This window comes from Choloepus didactylus, chromosome 13 (assembly GCF_015220235.1).
Source record: "Choloepus didactylus isolate mChoDid1 chromosome 13, mChoDid1.pri, whole genome shotgun sequence".
Taxonomy (NCBI): Eukaryota; Metazoa; Chordata; class Mammalia; order Pilosa; family Megalonychidae; genus Choloepus; species Choloepus didactylus.
Window position 1 is genome coordinate 85123999 of NC_051319.1, and position 18241 is coordinate 85142239.

Below are 18241 nucleotides of genomic sequence, written 5' to 3' on the forward strand. Positions count from 1 at the left end.
ATCAGCTGAATGAAATCCCATCATCACTTTAGCATACTTCTTACAAAAGATTGTGCATCCCTTTTGGTATATTATATCCTTCTAAGAACCTAATTCATTTTATAGACATTACTTAAAGCATACCACCTTGAATTTGGCATTTGCAATTGGCTGTCCTCTTTGCAATAGTGAGGTTTCTTCAGAGAGGAGCAGTATGCATTTCTTGCCTATTAGCTAATGCCTGGAACTGGAGATGTGAATTCTTTCCAATGCAGAGTTTAAAGTTGATACACCAGGGTCTCAAGTCAGCAATGGCTCAGAAATCCCTTTTGACACTTCTGGGTAGTTTTGTTTTTCATTTGTATAGATGGAGAAACTATAGGTAAGATTTAGCTAGTGATTTGATGAGTGTATCCTAAATCCTAATTAATTAACTTGGTTTAAGGAGAGACATATGGTAAAAGTCTTCAAATTTGCTCAGGAAAAAACAGATCAAGAAATTTAAATTTCCTGACTTTTTCCAATACAAAATGTTACCTGAGAGCACAGCTTTCTTATCTGTTGCTAAAGTGCTATCTGTCTCTCATCAGCTCCATATGACCACCGTGGCAGAGAAGAATGGGCTGTTATTTGATGACAAATTGAATCTGAGGAAATTCAGTGAACTAAGACTAGAGGATTATTACAGTGACTCAATATGTGTGCGTCTATTTGTGATTTTTAACATTGATAACAAGCAAGACCTACTTTTAATTTCCTCTTAAATATTAGAATGTTTCAAAATGTCTACAGTTACTGATTAGGCCATTATGTTCTGATCTCAGTGATAGAAAGAAGCCAACTTTTAAACAAAAAAATTCTTCTGGGAGGCTATAACTGAACTTTCCATATTTCAAGAGTACCCATCCTAGCCATAGAGAAAACATGAATACTCTTCAGCTCAGTGCTAATTTTTAGACATTCTTGTTGCCCTTTGGTTCTCACGGGTCATGATGTATTAGCCATTGATCCATGTGAAAATTGTCTGCATTGTCAGCACATCTATCATCCTGATATTCAAATCTCCTGAGAAGCATAGGCTTCAGGAGTAGATTTGTCTTCAAAAAGGGTAGAAAGCCAGAACCTTGATTCCTCCTGCCAAAGATAATATCCAAGGCAGCAGAAGGAAATTCTTACACCAAACAGCAACTGTGCTTGTCCCTGGCCTCCATACCAGCATTGGCTGAGGTCAAAATGGCTCCCTAGATGGCCCTGTGCTTAAAATAAGCCATCAGTTTTAGAAAAGTGAAAGCCCCAGAATTCTGAATATTTCTGACAAGACTCTACCTTACCACCGCTATCTGCCATGGGTCCCTTAAAATTAATTTCATGGTTTATGTGTGTTTCCAAAAGTTCAGAACTCCTCCATTGTCTCTTTTCCCTTTGATAATAACTCCTATGTTGTTCTATAGATATTTTTTCCTTATGCTATTTCCACCCCTCATCAATGCCTGAAACACTTCCACTGTGACCTCTGGTCAGTCATTAGCAAAATCCCCTATATCCTCATCTCTTTCCTGATTATTCATCTTCTTGCCCTACCAGAATTCTGACTTTCCCTGAGGACATTGTTTCCATTTATTCTTCTCAGAATATAGCTGTGATTTCTCCTTAGCCCTCATGCCAGTGGGCCTGGAAACAAGAAATTCTCTTCCTTACTCCTCATTGCCACTTCTTCCTTCTAACAGCATTCAGCTTAGAATCTCATGCCATCAGATTTTACCACCTACTACCTCTCCTTGTGGCAGTCATCTACTGACTCCATGTGACTCATCCTTGTTTCTTGAAGATTTTAACTGCTGGCTCTTTATCATTCTTTCCAGTGCACTCCAGTCATAATTCTTGATGATTTCAATATCCAATTGAAATATATTTCTTCTAATAGACTAGTTTCTTCATTTCTTGATCTTCTCTCCTCCAATTATCTAACACTCTACCCATCTCAGCCTACTCCCATCCAAGGTCAGATCTAGAATTTATATTATCAATAGCAGTAACACTTCTCTAATACCAATTTCCAGCATCAGGCTTTTTGGCAACACCTCCAATTTTTCCAGCTCACTCCTTTTTGGATTCTAACTTCAAAAATAATTTCAACCATTCCAATACATAAAATCAATTAATGTTACTATCTTTTCATTGTTCTCACTACCTTCATGTCTTTATTTCTATTCTTACCCATCTAAAATTCCAGAGATAATCTTAATAATCATTCAGTTGCATACACACTTAACTCTCTGGCCCTCTATCACTTTAATATACTTACTTATAAAAATCCCACCCATCATAAATCCAAAACTGTATACAACAGATTCTGTACCTGTACAGTTTAATGTGGTGAAAGAAAACATGATATTGCTGGCTGGTCTCATTTTTTTTTTTTTGACTTTTGATCATTATTATTTTTTTATCTTCATTTTATTGAGATATATTCACATACCACGCAGTCATACAAAACAAATCGTACATTCGATTGTTCACAGTAACATTACATAGTTGTACATTCATCACCTAAATCAATCCCTAACACCTTCATTAGCACACACACAAAAATAACAAGAATAATAATTAAAGTGAAAAAGAGCAATTGAAGTAAAAAAGAACACTGGGTACCTTTGTCTGTTTGTTTGTTTGTTTCCTTCCCCTATTTTTCTACTCATCCATCCATAAACTAGACAAAGTGGAGTGTGGTCCTTATGGCTTTCCCAATCCCATTGTCATCCCTCATAAGCTACATTTTTATACAATTGTCTTCAAGATTCATGGGTTCTGGGTTGTAGTTTGATAGTTTCAGGTATCCACCACCAGCCACCCCAATTCTTTAGAATCTAAAAAAGGTTGCCTAAATTGTGCGTAAGAGTGCCCACCAGAGTGACCTCTCGGCTCCTTTTGGAATCTCTCTGCCACTGAAGCTTATTTCATTTCCTTTCACATCCCCCTTTTGGTCAAGAAGATGTTCTCCGTCCCACGATGCCAGGTCTACATTCCTCCCCGGGAGTCATATTCCACGTTGCCAGGGAGATTCACTCCCCTGGGTGTCTGATCCCACGTAGCGGGGAGGGCAGTGATTTCACCTTTCAAGTTGGCTTTGGCTGGTCTCATTTTATATTCATGATGACAAATCTCAAAAAGTCCTTAATGCTACCTGGCAATCATATAGTATTTTCCTAGTTCAGTTACTCTACCTCCTCATCCATTCTCCCATGACTGCCTTATACCTTCTGATTTTTTTCAACCTTCAGTGCACACACACCCATCCTTGCTTTTTCATTCATTGATAAATAAAGGGACCAGAGGAGCATGTCACAGATCACATTCACCTACTGATCTGTCTTTGTTCCCTTAATCTAAGTTCTGTGCCTATTGATGAATTGTCTGTACTCATAGCTAAAGCTCCTCCTCCACTTGTGCTCAAATCCCCTCCAGTGTCATGTACTCAAGGACATCGTTTTCACCACCCTTGCATTATCAACTTTCACCTTTCTACTGGATCATTCTCATCAGTATACAGACATGTTGTTATTTCTCACATCTTAAAATAACCATCTATTGACCTCATTTTCCCTTCCAGCCACTGCTCATTTCTCTTCTCTTTACAAAAAGAAATTCCTTGAAAGAGTTCCCTATACTTACCATCACTAATTCCTCTCCTAATCTCACCTTTTAAAAAAGTTTTGAAATAATTATATTTAAACACTAGTACTCATAGCCACTTGGCCATAAACTCAAATGACTTCATTTGAAACTACTGTTATTCATTTTAGAAATTAGTACCTGGTTACAGATAGTTGCAAACGACTCAAATTCATTTGAAAAATTTCCAAACCTATAAAAAAAGTAGACAGAATAGTAAAATGAACACCCATATTCTTTTCATCAAAATTAACCACTTCTTAACATTTGGCCACATTTGTTCCTTTCTCTCTCTCTCTCTGCATAATTTTTTAAAATTTTATTTATTTTTATAAGAGAAGTTGTAGATTTAAAGAAAGCTCATTCAACAAATACAGAGTTCCCATATACCTAGTCCCATTTTCTGCATAATTTCGTATGTACAACTTAAAAGTCAGTTTTAGACATTATGACACTTGCTGTTAAATAATGTAGCATGCACCTCCTGATAATAAGGGCATTCTTCTACATAATCATGAAGCTATTTTTGCATCTAAGGAAATTAACTTTAATTCAATGACACTACCTATACATAGTCCACATTCAAATTTCATCTATTGCTCCCAAAATGTGTAGCTTTCTTCCACCTTGGGAACCAATCATGTTTCACCTATTTCATTTGGTTATTATTTCCCTTCAGTCTCTCTCAAATTAAGGGGATTCCCCGGTTTTTTAAATTTGTTTTTCATGTCATTGAATTTTTAAGAAAAATCTTGGTTAATTATTTCTAGAATATTCCACATGCTGGATTAGTCTAATTCTTTCCTCTCATGATTAGACTGAGGTTAAACTTTTTGGGGGCAAGAATATTACATATGTGTGTGTATGTGTCTGTGTGTATGTTCCAACCCAGTTCTTGAAGGGCTCAGGTTGGTGCAGCCCCAATATCAAAGAATATGCTAGAGTCAGACATGAATTTTGTTAGGACTCACGAACAGAAGAAGATTTTTTCGGTGGTGGCCATTCAGGAATTTGGCATTCTGCAAAAGTAGGAATGCAAAACTTATGAGGGTTTAGGACAAAGACATTCCATAGGGTATGAGCAGAGTTTCAGCAGGTCTCATGACACATGGGTCTGGAGATTTGTTATCAACAGTGATCAGGGAAGGGGAGTTTCATTGCTTTACAAGATCGGTGGTTTACTGTACCATCTGTATGTTCTTTCCTCCTTGAGGAGGTCTTTTGACCTTTAACTTCTTTCCCAGTCATGTAGGCGGCTATGTGCAGTGACTTATTCTCAATATGGAGGGGCAGTCTGGGCCCTGGGTCTCCATAGTGTATATATAAGCATATTATAATTAAACGTATCTCATCTATATATTGCATCTCATCAGGAGGTATTTAGGGTCAGGTTGTCCCACTCTTGGTGATGCTAAGTTGACCACATGTTTAAGGCAGTAAACACCACATCCTTTGTAGAGATGCATTTCACTTAGAAATTAGTAGGTAGTTTGTGGGGTGATACTTGAGAATTTGTGATTATCATGCTCCCCCAAATGATTTCACCCAATCGTTTCAACACCCATTAAAGTTGTCCATTGATAACATCCATTATGTTGGGGGTTACAAAGTATTAATGATCTATCATTCCTTCTTCATTGATTAGCTGTTTTGCCTTTTTTTTTTCCAAAAAGAAGAAGAGTCCTTGAGACCTTGCTCTCTCTGTCTCTCTCATCATTGTGGAAAAACAGGTTTATTTTTACTCAAGGTGTTATCATACATTACCATCATCATTATTTTTGGTGTTCAATTTCTTTTTGGTTTAGCCAACTCTTGTCCTTTTAACATGACCTCACCACTCTTTGAGCATTCCTTGCTTTCTGGCAAAACAAGTTGTTTCAGGCTTATTTTGTACTTTTCTTACTCCAGACCTGGAATTAGGTCTTTCCCCAAGGAGTTTGGTTCTTTTTAGTGTGAAATAGTATTTAAAAACTAAGGTCTGGGTGATATTTGTGTTTATTGCTACTAGGTACCTTTGTTTCTAACTCTTTTGGTGAACATGCATTCATGAGTTTATTCTAATGCTTCCAGTTGAAATCCAATGACATAGGTTTCTTTCTTACATTTCCCATTCAAGATTTGCATTTCCCTTATCCTCTAGTGAACACCCTGGTTCCCAACAGCACTGATATACTTACTCATTTTTTAAATTCTATGATACACATAAAATAGTCTCAGAATTATACCATCAATACCACTGGCTACAACAAACCTACTTAGGAAATGTTCCATTCTTTTGAGCCCACTCCAATCATGCTTTTACCCTGATCATTCCATGTGCCAGTTTGAATGTATTATGTCCCCCAAAATGCCATTATCTTTGATGCAATCTTGTGTGGGCAGACATATTAGTGTTGATTAGATTGTAATTCTTTGAGTGTTTCCATGGAGATGCGATCCACCCAACTGTGGGTGATAACTCTGATTGGATTATTTCCATGGAGGTGTGACCCTGCTCATTCAGTGTGGGCCTTGATTGGTTTACTGGAGCAATATATAACCTCAGACAGAAGGAGCAAGTTTGCTACAGCCAAGAGGGACACTTTGAAGAATGCACAGGAGCTAAGAGAGGAGCTGCAGAAGAGAGACAGTTTGAAGATGGCCATTGAAAGCAGACTCTTGCTCCGGAGAAGCTAAGAGAGGACAAATGCCCCAAGAGCAACTGAGAGTGACATTTTGAAGAAGAGCTGTGGCCTAGAGAGAAATGTCCTGAGAGAAAGCGATTTTGAAATCAGAACTTGGAGCAGACGCCAGCCATGTGCTTTCCCAGCTAACAGATGTTTTCCGGATGCCATTGGTCATCCTCTAGTGAAGGTACCCGATTGTTGACATGTTACCTTGGACATTTTATGACCTTAAGACAGTAACTGTGTGACCAAATAAACCCCCTTTGTTAAAGCCAATCCATTTCTGGTTTTTTGCATCCCTGCAGTATTGGCAAACTGGAACATTCCATCAAACTGCTTTTTTCACATCTCAGTTCTTATTTTACTTGACCTCTCAGGAGCATTTGATGCAATCTCCCTTCCTTCTTTAAAGACTTTGACTTTGTCTGGCCGTGAGCCTACAGAATAGGTTATGCCAATGTTCCATGGGCCTTTAAGACTGAAAAACAAAGCAGGCTACTCCATACACCAAAACAGTAACAGTTTATTAGGGAACTTACAGACCAGGAAGCTGGTCCTGGGCAGCTGCAGGATGTTCAGAGCAGTGCTCTGTGCTGCCCAGGGGTTATAGGGGGTTATGTGGGCAAGAACAAGGAAGGCACAGAGCCAAGTTGGGACTTGGAAGATACTAAACATGTTTCTTTGAAGTTACTGATATGTAGCAGGAGTGTTCTAGTACAGATAGCTATCATGCTTAGGAACGTGCACGTGCACTCTAAGATGCACACATGGGGTGGGGGTAAAGGTTGTCTTACCTAGGAATTTATGGCTTCTCTGATTTGTGGCCTCACAGGTTTTTAGTCTTTACTGGTTTCTCACCTACATCATTGGTTCTGTGTCTTCTTGGTTATTTCCTCCTCATAACCACAACCTCTTAATATTGGAGTGCTACAGGAATTTGTTCTTATACCTCTTATACCTTTTAGCTGCTTTCACTTCCTTCGTTATTTTATCCAGTCCCATAGATTTATATACTATCCATTCACTGACCACTTCCAAATTTTATCTTCATTTCCAACATCTTTCCTGAACTTCTATTGCTTACTCAATATCTCTATGTGGTTGTCTAAAAAGCACCTCAGATGTGACATCCCCAAAAGCAAATTCTTGGTCTTTCCCTCCCTTATCTCCTCTTTCCATGTTCTTCCCTATCACAGTTAATGGCCACTCCATGCTTCCAGTTGCTTAGTCCAAGTTCCACAGAGTTGTCTTTAACTTCTCTCTTTTTTTCCCACATCTACTCCATCAACAAATCCCATTTCCTTTATATTCAAAATTTGCCCAGAAGCCAACCAATTCTAATCATCACCACTGTTGCCACCCTGGTCCAAGGTACCATAATCTTCCACCTAAGGTTTTATTATAGCCTCCTATGTGGTATCCATGCTTTTCTTCTTGCCCTATTCAGTATACTCTCAGCACAGTAGCCCTAGTGGTAAACTTATATAAGTCAATCTCGGTAATTCCTCTTTTCAAAATCCTCTAGTCTTCCTGTCTCTCTCAAGATACAATGGCCTACAAGTCTCTACACAAGTCACTCCTTTCTAACTTCTTATTTCTGATTGTTCTACCCCTTACTTACTTTATCCAGCTACTCTGATTTCTTTTTTTTTTTTAATCTTCATTTTATTGAGATATATTCACATACCACGCAGTCATACAAAACAAATCGTACTTTCGAATGTTTACAGTACCATTACATAGTGGTACATTCATCACCCAAATCAATCCCTGACACCTTCATTAGCACACACACAAAAATAACAAGAATAATAATTAGAGTGAAAAAGAGCAATTGAAGTAAAAAAGAACACTGGGTACCTTTGTCTGTTTGTTTCCTTCCCCTATTTTTCTACTCATCCATCCATAAACTAGACAAAGTGGAGTGTGGTCCTTATGGCTTTCCCAATCCCATTGTCTCCCCTCATAAGCTACATTTTTATACAACTGTCTTCGAGATTCATGGGTTCTGGGTTGCAGTTTGATAGTTTCAGGTATCCACCACCAGCTACCCCAATTCTTTAGAACCTAAAAAGGGTTGTCTAAAGTGTGCATAAGAGTGCCCACCAGAGTGACCTCTCGGCTCGTTTTGGAATCTCTCTGCCACTGAAGCTTATTTCATTTCCTTTCACATCCCCCTTTTGGTCAAGAAGATGTTCTCCGTCCCACGATGCCAGGTCTACATTCCTCCCTGGGAGTCATATTCCACGTTGCCAGGAAGATTCACTCCCCTGGGTGTCTGATCCCACGTAGCGGGGAGGGCAATGATTTCACCTTTCAAGTTGGCTTAGCTAGAGAGACAGGGCCACATCTGAGCAACAAAGAGGCATTCGGGAGGAGGCTCTTAGGCACAACCATAGGGAGGCCTAGCCTCTCCTTTGCAGCAACCGTCTTCCCAAGGGTAAAACCTGTGGTAGAGGGCTCAACCCATCAAACCACCAGTCCCCTATGTCTGTGGTCATGTTAGCAACCATGGAGGTGGAGTAGGCGAATACCCCTGCATTCTCCACAGGCTCCTCAAGGGGACACTACATCTTTTTTTTTTCCTTGTTTTTCTTTTCTTTTTTTTTTTTTTAACTTTCCCTTCTTTTTTAAATCAACTGTATGAAAAAAAAGTTAAAAAGAAAACAAACATACAATAAAAGGACATTTCAAAGAGACCATAACAAGGGAGTAAGAAAAAGACAACTAACCTAAGATAACTGCTTAACTTCCAACATGTTCCTACTTTACCCCAAGAAAGTTACCTAATATAGCAACATTTCTGTGAACTTGTTCCTACTATATCCATCAGAAATTAACAGACCATAGTCATTCCTGGGCATCCCCAGAACGTTAAATAGCTTATCTGTTCTTCTTGGATTATTGTTCCCCCTTCCTTAATTGCTCTCTACTGCTAGTTCCCCTACATTCTACATTATAAACCATTTGTTTTACATTTTTCAAAGTTCACATTAGTGGTAGCATATAATATTTCTCTTTTTGTGCCTGGCTTATTTCGCTCAGCATTATGTCTTCAAGGTTCATCCATGTTGTCATATGTTTCACGAGATTGTTCCTTCTTACTGCCACGTAGTATTCCATCGTGTGTATATACCACATTTTATTTATCCACTCATCTGTTGAAGGACATTTGGGTTGTTTCCATCTTTTGGCAACTGTGAATAATGCTGCTATGAACATTGGCGTGCAGATATCTGTTCGTGTCACTGCTTTCCGATCTTCCGGGTATATACCGAGAAGTGCAATCGCTGGATCGAATGGTAGCTCTATATCTAGTTTTCTAAGGAACTGCCAGACTGACTTCCAGAGTGGCTGAACCATTATACAGTCCCACCAACAATGAATAAGAGTTCCAATTTCTCCACATCCCCTCCAGCATTTGTAGATTCCTGTTTGTTTAATGGCAGCCATTCTAACCGGTGTTAGATGGTATCTCATTGTGGTCTTAATTTGCATCTCTCTAATAGCTAGTGAAGCTGAACATTTTTTCGTGTGTTTCTTGGCCATTTGTATTTCCTCTTCAGAGAACTGTCTTTTCATATCTTTTGCCCATTTTATAATTGGGCCGACTGTACTATTGTCATTGAGTTGTAGGATTTCTTTATATATGCAAGATATCAGTCTTTTGTCAGATACATGGTTTCCAAAAATTTTTTCCCATTGAGTTGGCTGCCTCTTTACCTTTTTGAGAAATTCCTTTGAGGTGCAGAAACTTCTAAGCTTGAGGAGTTCCCATTTATCTATTTTCTCTTTTGTTGCTTGTGCTTTGGGTGTAAAGTCTAGGAAGTAGCCGCCTAATACAAGCTCTTGAAGATGTTTTCCTACATTATCTTCTAGGAGTTTTATGGTACTTTCTTTTATATTGAGATCTTTGGTCCATTTTGAGTTAATTTTTGTGTAGGGGGTGAGGTAGGGGTCCTCTTTCATTCTTTTGGATATGGATATCCAACTCTCCCAGCCCCATTTGTTGAAAAGACCATTATGGCTCAGTTCAGTGACTTTGGGGGCCTTATCAAAGATCAGTCGGCCATAGATCTGAGGGTCTATCTCCGAATTCTCAATTCGATTCCATTGATCTATATGTCTATCTTTGTGCCAGTACCATGCTGTTTTGGCAACTGTGGCTTTATAATAAGCTTCAAAGTCAGGAAGTGTAAGTCCTCCCACTTCGTTTTTCTTTTTTAGGGTGTCTTTAGCAATTCGAGGCATCTTCCCTTTCCAAATAAATTTGATAACTAGCTTTTCCAAGTCTGCAAAGTAGGTTGTTGGAATTTTCTTTTTTTTTTTAATCATCATTTTATTGAGATATATTCACATACCACACAGTCATACAAAACAAATTGTTCTTTCGATTGTTTACAGTACCATTACATAGTTGTACATTCATCACCTAAATCAATTCCTGACACCTTCATTAGCACACACACAAAAATAACAAGAATAATAATTAGAGTGAAAAAGAGCAATTGAAGTAAAAAAGAACACTGGGTACCTTTGTCTGTTTGTTTCCTTCCCCTACTTTTCTACACATCCATCCATAAACTAGACAAAGTGGAGTGTGGTCCTTATGGCTTTCCCAATCCCATTGTCACTCCTCATAAGCTACATTTTTATACAACTGTCTTCGAGATTCATGGGTTCTGGTTTGTAGTTTGATAGTTTCAGGTATCCACCACCAGCTACCCCAATTCTTTAGAACCTAAAAAGGGTTGTCTAAAGTGTGCGTAAGAGTGCCCACCAGAGTGATCTCTCGGCTCGTTTTGGAATCTCTCTGCCACTGAAGCTTATTTCATTTCCTTTCGCATCCCCCTTTTGGTCAAGAAGATGTTCTCCGTCCCATGATGCCGGGTCTACATTCCTCCCCGGGACTCATATTCCACGTTGCCAGGGAGATTCACTCCCCTGGGTGTCTGATCCCACGTAGGGGGGAGGGCAGTGATTTCACCTTTCAAGTTGGCTTAGCCAGAGAGAGAGGGCCACATCTGAGCAACAAAGAGGCATTCAGGAGGAGACTCTTAGGCACAAATATAGGGAGGCCTAGCCTCTCCTTTGCAGCAACCGTCTTCCCAAGGGTAAAACTTATGGTAGAGGGCTCAACCCATCAAACCACCAGTCCCCTATGTCTGTGGTCATGTTAGCAACCATGGGGGTGGGGTAGGCGAATACCACTGCATTCTCCACAGGCTCCTCAAGGGGACACTGCATCTTTTTTTTTTCCTTGTTTTTCTTTTCTTTTTTTCTTTTAACTTTCCCTTCTTTTTTAAATCAACTGTATGAAAAAAAAAGTTAAAAAGAAAACAAACATACAATAAAAGAACATTTCAAAGAGACCATATCAAGGGGGTAATAAAAAGACAACTAACCTAAGATAACTGCTTAACTTCCAACATGTTCCTACTTTACCCCAAGAAAGTTACATAATATAGCAACATTTCTGTGAACTTGTTCCTACTATATCCATCAGAAATTAACAGACCATAGTCATTTCTGGGCATCCCCAGAACATTAAATAGCTTATCTGTTCTTCTTGGATTATTGTTCCCCCTTCCTTAATTGCTCTCTACTGCTAGTTCCCCTACATTCTACATTATAAACCATTTGTTTTACATTTTTCAAAGTTCACATTAGTGGTAGCATATAATATTTCTCTTTTTGTGCCTGGCTTATTTCGCTCAGCATTATGTCTTCAAGGTTCATCCATGTTGTCATATGTTTCACAAGATCGTTCCTTCTTACTGCCACGTAGTATTCCATCGTGTGTATATACCACATTTTATTTATCCACTCTTCTGTTGAAGGACATTTGGGTTGTTTCCATCATTGGCAATTGTGAATAATGATGCTATGAACATTGGCGTGGAGATATCTGTTCGTGTCACTGCTTTCCGATCTTCCGGGTATGTACCGAGAAGTGCAATCGCTGGATCGAATGGTAGCTCTATATCTAGTTTTCTAAGGAACTGCCAGACTGACTTCCAGAGTGGCTGAACCATTATACAGTCCCACCAACAATGAATAAGAGTTCCAATTTCTCCACATCCCCTCCAGCATTTGTAGATTCCTGTTTGTTTAATGGCAGCCATTCTAACCGGTGTTAGATGGTATCTCATTGTGGTCTTAATTTGCATCTCTCTAATAGCTAGTGAAGCTGAACATTTTTTCATGTGTTTCTTGGCCATTTGTATTTCCTCTTCAGAGAACTGTCTTTTCATATCTTTTGCCCATTTTATAATTGGGCTGTCTGTACTAATGTCATTGAGTTGTAGGATTTCTTTGTATATGCAAGATATCAGTCTTTTGTCAGATACATGGTTTCCAAAAATTTTTTCCCATTGAGTTGGCTGCCTCTTTACCTTTTTGAGAAATTCCTTTGAGGTGCAGAAACTTCTAAGCTTGAGGAGTTCCCATTTATCTATTTTCTCTTTTGTTGCTTGTGCTTTGGGTGTAAAGTCTAGGAAGTGGCCGCCTAATACAAGGTCTTGAAGATGTTTTCCTACATTATCTTCTAGGAGTTTTATGGTACTTTCTTTTATATTGAGATCTTTGGTCCATTTTGAGTTAATTTTTGTGTAGGGGGTGAGGTAGGGGTCCTCTTTCATTCTTTTGGATATGGATATCCAACTCTCCCAGCCCCATTTGTTGAAAAGACCATTATGGCTCAGTTCAGTGACTTTGGGGGCCTTATCAAAGATCAGTCGGCCATAGATCTGAGGGTCTATCTCTGAATTCTCAATTTGATTCCATTGATCTATATGTCTCTCTTTGTGCCAGTACCATGCTGTTTTGGCAACTGTGGCTTTATAATAAGCTTCAAAGTCAGAAAGTGTAAGTCCTCCCACTTCGTTTTTCTTTTTTAGAGTGTCTTTAGCAATTCGAGGCATCTTCCCTTTCCAAATAAATTTGATAACTAGCTTTTCCAAGTCTGCAAAGTAGGTTGTGGGAATTTTGATTGGGATTGCATTGAATCTGTAGATGAGTTTGGGTAGAATTGACATCTTAATGACATTTAGTCTTCCTATCCATGAACATGGAATATTTTTCCATCTTTTAAGGTCCCCTTCTATTTCTTTTAGTAGAGTTATGTAGTTTTCTTTGTATAGGTCTTTTACATCTTTGGTTAAGTTTATTCCTAGGTACTTGATTTTTTTAGTTGCTATTGAAAATGGTATCTTTTTCTTGAGTGTCTCTTCAGTTTGTTCATTTCTAGCATATAGAAACATTACTGACTTATGTGCATTAACCTTGTATCCCGCTACTTTGCTAAATTTGTTTATTAGCTGTAGTAGCTGTATCTTCAATTTCTCAGTGTTTTCTAGATATAAGATCATATCATCTGCAAACAATGACAGTTTTACTTCTTCTTTTCCAATTTGGATGCCTTTTATTTCTCTGTCTTGCCGGATTGCCCTGGCTAGCACTTCCAGCACGATGTTGAATAACAGTGGTGACAGCGGGCATCCTTGTCTTGTTCCTGATCTTAGAGGGAAGGCTTTCATTCTCTCACCATTGAGTACTATGCTGGCTGTGGGTTTTTCATATATGCTCTTTATCATGTTGAGGAAGTTTCCTTCAATTCCTACCTTTTGAAGTGTTTTTATCAAAAATGGATGTTGGATTTTGTCAAATGCTTTTTCAGCATCTATTCAGATGATCAATTGATTTTTCCCTTTTGACTTGTTAATGTGTTGTAATACATTGATTGATTTTCTTATGTTGAACCATCCTTGCATGCCTGGAATAAACCCCACTTGGTCATGGTGTATGATTTTTTTAATGTGTCTTTGGATTCAATTTGCAAGTATTTTGTTGAGGATTTTTGCATCTATATTCATTAGGGAGATTGGCCGGTAGTTTTCCTTTTTTATAGCATCTTTGCCTGGTTTTGGTATTAGATTGATGTTAGCTTCATAAAATGAGTTAGGTAGTGTTCCATTTTCTTCCATGTTTTGAAAGAGTTTGAGTAAGATTGGTGTCAGTTCTTTCTGGAAAGTTTGGTAGAATTCCCCTGTGAAGCCATCTGGCCCTGGGCATTTATTTGTGGGAAGATTTTTGATGACTGATTGGATCTCTTTGCTTGTGATGGGTTGGTTGAGGTCTTCTATTTCTTCTCTGGTCAGTCTAGGTTGTTCATATGTTTCCAGGAAATTGTCCATTTCCTCTACATTATCCAGTTTGTTGCCATACAGTTGTTCATAGTATCCTCTTATAATTTTTTTAATTTCTTCAGGATCTGCAGTTATGTCACCTTTTTCATTCATTATTTTGTTTATTTGGGTCTTCTCTCTTTTTGATTTTGTCAGTCTAGCTAGGGGCTTGTCAATCTTGTTGATCTTCTCAAAGAACCAACTTTTGGTGATATTTATCCTCTCTATTGTTTTTTTGTTCTCTATGTCATTTGTTTCTGCTTTAATCCTTGTTATTTGTTTTCTTCTACTTGGTTTAGGATTGGTTTGCTGTTCATTTTCTAGCTTCTTCAGTTGATCCATTAGTTCTTTGATTTTGGCTCTTTCTTCCTTTTTAATATATGCGTTTAGTGCTATAAATTTCCCCCTTAGCACTGCTTTTGCTGCATCCCATAGGTTTTGGTATGTTGTGTTCTCATTTTCATTCGTCTCTATATATTTAGCAATTTCTCTTGCTATTTCTTCTTTAACCCACTGATTGTTTAGGAGTGTGTTGTTTAACCTCCAGGTATTTGTGAATTTTCTAAGTCTCTGATGGTTATTGACTTCTAATTGTATTCCATTGTGGTCAGAGAATGTGCTTTGAATAATTTCAATCTTTTTAAATTTATTGAGGCTTGTTTTATGTCCCAGCATATGATCTATTCTGGAGAAAGTTCCATGAGCACTAGAAAAGTATGTGTATCCTGGTGATTTGGGATGTAATGTCCTGTAGATGTCTGTTAAATCTAATTCATTTATCAGATTGTTTAGGTTTTCAATTTCCTTATTGGTCTTCTGTCTGGTTGATCTATCTATAGGAGAGAGTGATGTGTTGAAGTCTCCCACAATTATTGTGGAAGCATCAATTGCTTCCTTTAGTTTTGCCAGTGTTTCTCTCATGTATTTTGTGGCATCTTGATTGGGTGCATAGACATTTACGATTGTTATTTCTTCTTGCTGAATTGCCCCTTTTATTAGTATGTAGTGGCCTTCTTTGTCTCTCAAAACATCCCTGCATTTGAAGTCTATTTTATCTGAGATTAATATTGCTACACCTGCTTTCTTTTGGCTGTAGCTTGCATGAAATATTTTTTTCCATCCTTTCACTTTCAGTTTCTTTGTGTCCCTGTGTCTAAGATGAGTCTCTTGTATGCAACATATTGATGGTTCATTTTTTTTGATCCATGCTGCGAATCTATATCTTTTAATTGGGGAGTTTAATCCATTTACATTCAACGTTATCACCGTGAAGGCATTTCTTGAATCGGCCATCTTATCCTTTGGTTTATGTTTGTCATATTTTTCCCCTCTGTCTATTAATATCCTTTATTGTACCCATACCGAATCTCTTTAGTACTGAACGTTTCTCCAAGTCTCTCTGTCCTTTCTTTGTTTCTCTGTCTGTAGGGCTCCCTTTAGTATCTCCAGTAGGGCAGGTCTCTTGTTAGCAAATTCTCTCAGCATTTCTTTGTCTGTGAAAAATTTAAGCTCTCCCTCAAATTTGAAGGAGAGCTTTGCTGGATAAAGCATTCTTGGCTGGAAATTTTTCTCACTCAGAATTTTAAATATATCGTGCCACTGCCTTCTTGCCTCCATGGTGGCTGCTGAGTAGTCACTACTTAGTCTTATGCTGTTTCCTTTGTATGTGGTGAATTGCTTTTCTCTTGCTGCTTTCAGAACTTGCTCCTTCTCTTCTGTGTTTGACAGTGTGATCAGTATGTCTCGGAGTGAGTTTATTTGGATTTATTCTATTTGGAGTTCGCTGAGCATTTATGATTTGTGTATTTATGTTGTTTTGAAGATTTGGGAAGTTTTCCCCAACAATTTCTTTGAATACTCTTCCTAGACCTTTGCCCTTTTCTTCCCCTTCTGGGACACCAATGAGTCTTATATTTGGATGTTTCATATTATCTATCATATCCCTGAGGTCCATTTCGATTTTTTCAATTTTTTTCCCTATTCTTTCTTTTATGCTTTCATTTTCCATTCTGTCATCTTTGAGGTCACTGATTCATTATTCAACTTCCTCTAGTCTTGTACTATGAGTGTCCAGAATCTTTTTAATTTGGTCAACAGTTTCTTTAATTTCCATAAGATCATCCATTTTTTTATTTAGTCTTGCAATGTCTTCTTTATGCTCTTCTAGGGTCTTCTTGATTTCCTTTGTCTCCCGTACTATGGTCTCATTGTTCATCTTTAGTTCTTTGAGTAGCTGCTCTAGGTGCTGAGTCTCTTCTCATCTTTTGATTTGGGTGCTTGGGCTTGGGTTATCCTTACCGTCTGTTTTTTCCATATGCTTTATAATTTTCTGTTGTTTTTGGCCTTGTGGCATTTGCTGAACTTGATAGGGTTCTTTTAGGATTTGTAGACCAACTGAAGTCCTTATCTCTAATTTTATCAGATCTACAGCTTCGTGGAGTACACTTTCTCTAACTAACCAGCAGGTGGCATCCATGAGCCACCTGTTCTCCACAAGCCAGTTCTCCCCTGCTTAGCCTTTTTGGTGAGTGGGGGATTGAGTCTTGTGGGGTCCAATTGGTGTACCAAGCTTGCGTGTGTATTTGGTGTTGCCTGCCCTGTATATGGGGCGTGTTTCTGGGCAGTCAGGGAGGGGGGGGTGGCTCTAACAATCAAATCTCCCTGGTGATCCTAGAGTTTTAAAGCTGCTGCAATAGTCTAATCCTTCAGTTCAGTCCTGCCACCATTTGTCTCTGCCACTGACCCACAAGTCCTTGGTATTGGCGTATGGCTCCTGAGACTTCCAAGTGGGCCCCTCTTCCAGGCCGTGCACCCCGGGTCCTCTGTTGAGGGATGACTGTGCTATGTCACAGGTGAGTGCCGTCCCCCCAGGGCAGTTCTGGGCTGCTGGGCTGTGTAGGGAGGCTCCCAGTCTGCTGAAATGATGGCTGAATGGGGCTTTGTTAATTCACACTGCTCCACCTTCCCAACTCTGGGACAATCAGCTGAGGTTGCAGGGAAGGCTAATGTCCACGCCCAGTTTTGTGGTGTGTGCCTGTTATTTGAAGCACTTCAGTCACACTGGGTTGTCTGGGGCAGCTCTGGGCTATGGGGCTGGCAATGGGCATGAGTGTTTCCTGTCCAGCAGGATGATGGCTGTGAGCAGACACCCCCCTTTTCTTGGGAAGTTGTGGTGTTTAGTGAATTTTCTCAGCCACTGGATTATTGTGTTTTGTCTCAGAGCTCTCCTAGTTCTGCTCTTGACTTGACCTGCCCAAATTGCAAGTCTTTGAAGCTTTCTGTATTGGGCTTCTTAGAGTAATTGTTTTAGAAAAAGAAAAAAGGATTAAAAAAAAAAAAAAAAAGGCCCTCCTCAGAGATCTAATGGGTTATTGAAATGCTAAGAGACAAAGCAACCAGGGCCATTAAGGAAAGGTCCACAGGGCAGAGAGATCAGCTTTTCTTCGGGATTTGCATATGCGCCTCAGGGCCTGAGCTCGGGCCTGGGCTCTGCCCTTCCCTTTTCTATGTTTACCAGAACTCCAACAATCCTCCGCTTTTATTTTGGAGTTTTTCGTGTTATTTTTTTTTTCTATGCCTGTGTCCTCTCTGCTGGGCTGGCTGCTCTCAGATTCTCTGGTGTCTGGTCTCAGTCTATCTATGGTTGGAGTTTGGATCAGTAGAATGAGTTTCCGATAAGGGCTGCCACTGCAGTTCTCCCTTCTCCTTCCCGGAGCTGACAGCCCCTCCTCCCACGGG